The sequence below is a fragment of the Lithobates pipiens genome, unplaced genomic scaffold (assembly GCF_037356315.1).
Source record: "Lithobates pipiens isolate NorthernLeopardFrog02 unplaced genomic scaffold, aLitPip1_a1.2 Scaffold_22, whole genome shotgun sequence".
Lineage (NCBI taxonomy): Eukaryota > Metazoa > Chordata > Amphibia > Anura > Ranidae > Lithobates > Lithobates pipiens.
The window spans coordinates 35,854,801-35,860,800 of NW_027507784.1; the positions used below are offsets into that span (position 1 = coordinate 35,854,801).

Genomic DNA, 6,000 nt, shown 5'->3' on the forward strand with positions numbered 1-6,000 from the left:
ATTAATTCCCTGGATACTGCTTCTTCTGTTATTTTATCGACTTGCCATTTTTTTACCTTTCCCTGTTGGTAATCCTTAATGTCTCTTTGATATTGCTTCGTTTTTTTTTTCTTTTGGGTCTCATTATCCAATTTGCTAATGTAATCCTGAATGTGTTGTAATTTTTTCTTTGCATTGTAAGGATTCCAGTGCTGTTCCAAATTTTTCTTTTAATATCTGTGTTTTTTTGTTTTGTTTTCTAAACATTTTAAGTTTGGTCGCTCTTCTTCTGGACACTGAGTTCTAATTGTTTCTCCATAGGGGGCCTCTGTGTTCTTTCCCATGAAAATCCCCTCTATATTGTCTGTTGCCATGAATAGGGTTGACCTGTCCTGTAAGGTGGAGGTTGTTGACCATAATGAGATGTATCATCAGATCAATAAGGGCTGGATTCCTGTCTCAGTGACTCATATGTATTGTTTACTGGAACATTGTATTTGGGTGTTTCATGGTGAGGTTGCTATTGTGAGGATCTCACATTCTCATTTATCTTGGGATACGTATACACTATTTTGTGTAGCTGTCCTTGGGCGGAAATTGGCTGAATGAGTGAATTTGCTATTATCTTTTGTACCACCACCCCCTCCCCTTTAGAATGTAAACTCTACGAGCCGGGCCCTCCTGTACCTTTTGTATTGTACTGAAATTGTGTTGTCCCCCCTATACATTGTAAAACACTGTGTAAACTGTTGGCACTATATAAATCGTGAATAATAATAATCTGCCGATAATTCCCTGGATACTGCTTCTTCTGTTATTTTATCTACTTGCCATTTGTATACCTTTCCCTGTTGGTAATCCTTAATGTCTCTGATATTTCTTAATTTTTTTCTTTTTTTTTTTTCTTTTGGGTCTCATTATCCAATTTGCTAATGTTATCCTGAATATGTTGTAATTTCTTTACATTGTAAGGATTCCAATGCTTCCTAATTTTTCTTTTAATATGTTTTTTATTTTCTAAACATTTAAGTTTGGTCTATCTTCTGGACACTGAGTTCTAATTATCCTTTCACTGACATTGAAGAATGTAAACCATTCTTCCTGGAGATGTTCCCCTCAAGCCCATCATTGGGACCCAGATCCCACCTGAGCCTCCTGCGGGTGATTTTGTCTTTGATATATTGTTACAAAGAGATTATGTCCCACCGTGTTCTAACTTATTCATCCAATGCTTTTAATTAAGGCAGACATTGTTCACTATCTGTACTCATGTCAGCCTGTGTGAATATTTCTTCTGTGTTTAACAATTTTATTCCTGGTGAAACTGAAAATATCCAAAGCTGCTAGAAAATGCTACCAAGGTAGTGTGAATGATGGATGAGTATGTGGATGTGTGAAACACACCTGGTGAATTTCTGCGCTAAATAAGTGATTTAAATCAATACAATTACCAAATAAACTATCAACTAAGGTCTCAAAGTGCATATGTTATTAAAATCAGAGCGCTGCCTCGTGCTATGCTAATAAAATCATTGCCACAAACAATGAACCAAAATGAGAATATCATAACCATAATACATATAAATAATACAAAAGATGCTAATAGTCCATTGAAAATTCAAAATGAAATAAAAAATTTGAACTTCAAAAACTTTGCAATGTGGCTTCAAAATTATTACTCAGATGTGCAATTTATACGAGTGCTTTTGGATTTTCTGGAACAAATTATGCTTGTACTCCAAGGTTCCACTGTACATATAAATAATACTAAAAATGCTAATAGTGTGGCTTCAAATTTTATTATTCAGATGTGCAATATAAAGTGCCCAATGCTGGGGAAAAGAACATCTGTGCAATCCGTGCTCTCCTCTGTGTGCCCTCTCCCTCACCAGAAATCCAGGGCTCCCATAACAGAAGTCACAGACGCTTGAGGGGGTGGCTGGGCTCTGTAGTCCAACATGCTGTATATACGTCTACAGCGTGCGTCGCCCTCAATAAACAATCAGAGCCAGGATTCCCATAAAGCCCCATACACACGAGTGGACTTTTCAACATCCAAAGTCCGACGGACTGATTCCGTCAGATTATTCGATCGTGTGTGGGCTGCAACTGACTTTTGACTCGCCAAAGTCTGAAGGACTTTAGAAATGAAACATGCTTCAAATTTTTCCGAAGGAACTCCGCCGGACCCGGTCCCTTCGAAAAATCCGCTCGTGTGTGTGCTATTCCGACGGACTAAAACCGACGCTAGGGCAGCTATTGGCTACTGGCTATGAACTTCCTTATTCGAATCCAGTCGTACGTCATCACGTTCGAATCCGTCGGAGTTTAGTGTGATTGTGTGTGGCCAAGTCCGCTCAGCCGAAAAATCCGTCAGAATTCTGTCGGAACTCCGGCAGAACTCCGACGGAACTCCTTCGGAAGTCTGTCGGACATAAGTCCTCTCGTGTGTACGGGGCTTAAGAATGCCCACACACGCTTGGAGGGACGGCTGGGCTCCGTAGTCCCACATGCTGTGTCACCATCACCAACTGCAGCATACGTCGTCCTCGGCAAACCATCAGGGATAAGTACAAATGGCAGCGCAATATAACATAATTCTCTTTGTTTATTACATATAAACGAACAATAGCCACTCGCATGTAAAAACAGTGTTGGAACCCGGACTCGGAAGTGGCCAATGGCGTGCGTCTCACCGACCGGAAATTAGGTGGACAACTGAATGTTTTTATTAATATTGTAATTTATTATTATTAATTTGTTACGTTCTATTCGTTCAAATGTGGCATTCATTATTTCGCTTCTCGGCCTTTTGGCTAAGATCAAGTGTAGTATCTGTTCTTATCAGTTGCCAATAGGTGGCGCTAGTTTACCGTCCCTGCTCTACGGCGAGGTGGAGTAGGGGTGGCGGTTACTATGCAAAGCCTGTTGGTGTAAAGGTGACCCGGACTGGTTCGTAGCCGGTTCGGGAAGCCTCCTGATGAGGGCGGAGAACCACTGGTCGGCGCCAGGGGAGGGGACCCTGGCAGACCGGCTTGGATTGTGGCAGCTTTAGCCCCAGTCAGTTTTTCGGGAGGGAACGCTTAGCTCTTCTGTTCCAGCAGAGGGGCGGCCGGTACCTTTCGAATATAATTAGGTAGGAGTGACGGGAGTGAGGGTGGGACCTGATGGCAAAGGGTCTCACTAAGCTCGCTGATCTCCATGCCTTTCTGGCTGGGGTGGGGGCTGTCGTGGTCTGGGCTGGGCTGTCGGGGATGCTTTTGTTGGAAAGCCCATGGTGATGTGCCCCTGGAGTGGCAGTCCAGGGGTGCCTTCTTTCACTGTGCGTCTGCACTTTGATTTAGGCACCTAGGTCACGTCACTATAACACGCTTTTTTTACACCTGCCTCTAGGGCCCGGCCTTTTGGCTAGGACCAGAGGAATTTTTGATTCCTGGCCGGAGGGCCGGTCATTGTATTGCACAATGGCCACTTTTTCACTCACCCTCTTCACTATCCCTTCCTCACTTTTTTTGATTGTATGTCTTTGTTTTTGTCACTGTCACTGCACGTTTGATGAGTAGGGTGTCGGTCCTCGGACCAATCCTGAAAGTCTCTGGGAGAGCGGACATAGGCCTTATGGCTTGGTCCAATCTCCATGAGGGGGGGCCTACCTTCGGGGAAGCCCCCACAGTACCAAGTACCTAGGAGGTTCTGTTTCGGCAGTCCTCCCGGGGAAAGGAGGGATTCCGGTTTTGTCCGGGTCCCACATGTTGAGTCTGGTACCTCAGTCCCTGTCTGGAGCCTAACGCCCCGGGGGATCAGGGTATGGTCCTTCTTTTGGAGGACATCAGGCACCCGTCTGCACTTTTTAGTGTTTCACTCTTTATGTGTGTGCACTTTTTTTATGCACCGGGTGGAAGTTTTTTGGGTGTGTTTGCACGCCATGGGCTTTTTCAATAGAAAAAAAAATTCATTATTTCAGATAATTCGTAACTTCGGATAAATTTGCATTCGTTATGTTCACTAACAGCCAAATTTGAAAGGAAATTCCAATACCTATAGTTTATTAGTTGCTTCAGATTTTCAAATTTTTTGGGGGGTTTCGAATGTCCGATTTAATAAGGTGAGGGAGTGTCCATAGGAGTTTGGTTTAGCCTTAGCGCGATGACTTTCCTCTGTGTGGCTAGTCTAGTCTTGTTTTTTTTTTTTTGTTTTTTTTTTTATAATGGTGCAGCATTCCTCTTGCAGTACAAGGCCCAATGATAATTGTACATTATTGGGTTCAGACCACCGATCTGCGGTAAATGTTAAAGTGGAAGTAAACCCATGGATTTTAAACAGTTAAAAAAAAAAAAGGCATGCCGGGAATGCTAACTGCACATTGGCTATCAAACCATCAAACCATCCAATGGCTGGTGTCATAACGAATCACATGTGCAGCACCATAGCAGTTGAAGATTAAACAGAGGCAAAGATGGCGGCTTCCTTGGCTGAAAACGATAGGGGAGTTTACTTCCACTTTAATGTATTTGGCAAAGGCAATGCCGGGTCTCATTAATTTTGTGCCAGTCTGATCCAAAGGTCACCAAAGTTATATAGATGAAGCAGGGCTGCTGATAAGGCAGTACAAATGGTTCCGATGTATTGGGCCCAGGCCTCATCAGCTAAACAGGGGGGGGGTCTGAGCAGCTTTAGTGTTCATTCTGCCTCAGTGAATAAATTGATTTTACTAGATCACACCCTGGCTCCTACTTGCTTACAATAACTTAAATTACATTTCCCTGGGACCCATTATGTCAACAGGGGGGGGGGGGGGGCCCAGGAGATGGAAGCAGAGGAGAGACTTCACCTCTTCGGGACTGATGTCCCTTCAACAGAAGCCGGTGATCGTCTTTTTTTTTTTCTCCTCACGCTGTGAGCACGAGGAGAAAAAAAAGATTACCAATCTTCTGTTTACATCACGTGATCAGCTGTGTCATTGGCTGACAGCTGATCACGCGGTAAGGGGCTGGGATCGACCCCTTACTCCGATCTAATCGCCCGAGTCTCATTGACTTGGGTGATCACAGCACGCGCCCTTCAGGGGGGGCGCAGCGAGCATGCAAAGGGGAGGACGTCTATTGACGGCCTCCTGGCTAAGCAGATCTGGGATGTAGCCGTCATTCTGAAGGAGTTAATTACCCCTTTGTGTTGCAGCAGGAATAGGTTAACACTGGCCACTAATGCAGCACATAATACACATCGAGCACAGTTTAGCCGGCACTGTCCACACTGTCATCCTGCCGATTCCAGGGGGGGTCACTTGACCCCCCCCCTTGCCCCCTCTTGCGGATGCCCATGCTTGGGTGGAAGAAGGACAGAGGTCTGCCAAAGTCAAGATTAATAATAAAACATTTAATACGTATTTGTTGTACCTCAGACTGAGACAGTGAGTGAGCTCTGAATACAGCCAACGCCAGGTAAGTTCACATTTGTTTGTCTGACTCTAGTTTCCATTTCCTATAGAAATGTATGTAAGCCATAAACATGTACTTCTGGATTTGGATGGAGTGGGAGATGATTAAAATTCCTGGTCCAGTGATGAGTTGTCCCGGGGTCAGGAAGTATGAGGAAATCTTCCGAATGGAGGCCTTGAAAGCGGTAAAAGCATAACAGGGGTTCTAATCTGCACTGAATCCCCAGGTCTGTACACTTGCTGTGCCCATTATGATGAGTTCCCACCACCCCTGTGCTGAGTTCCCAGGTCTGTAAACCTGCTGTGCCCATTATGAGGGGTTCCCATCATCCCTGTGCTGAGTTCCTAGGTCTGTACACCTGCTGTGCCCATTATGAGGGGTTCCCACCATCCCTGTGCTGAGTTCCCGGGTCAGTACACCTGCTGTGCCCATTATGAGGGGTTCCCACCATCCCTGTGCTGAGTTCCCGGGTCTGTACACCTGCTGTGCCCATTATGAGGGGTTCCCATCATCCCTGTGCTGAGTTCCCAGGTCTTTACACTTGCTGTGCCCATTATGATGAGTTCCCACCACCCCTGTGCTG

General features: G+C 44.8%; 1 pseudogene; it reads left to right on the top strand.

The window, feature by feature from the left end:
* Positions 1-2,775: 2,775 nt before the first annotated feature.
* Positions 2,776-2,857, top strand: LOC143925799 (U2 spliceosomal RNA; annotated as a pseudogene).
* Positions 2,858-6,000: the final 3,143 nt, after the last annotated feature.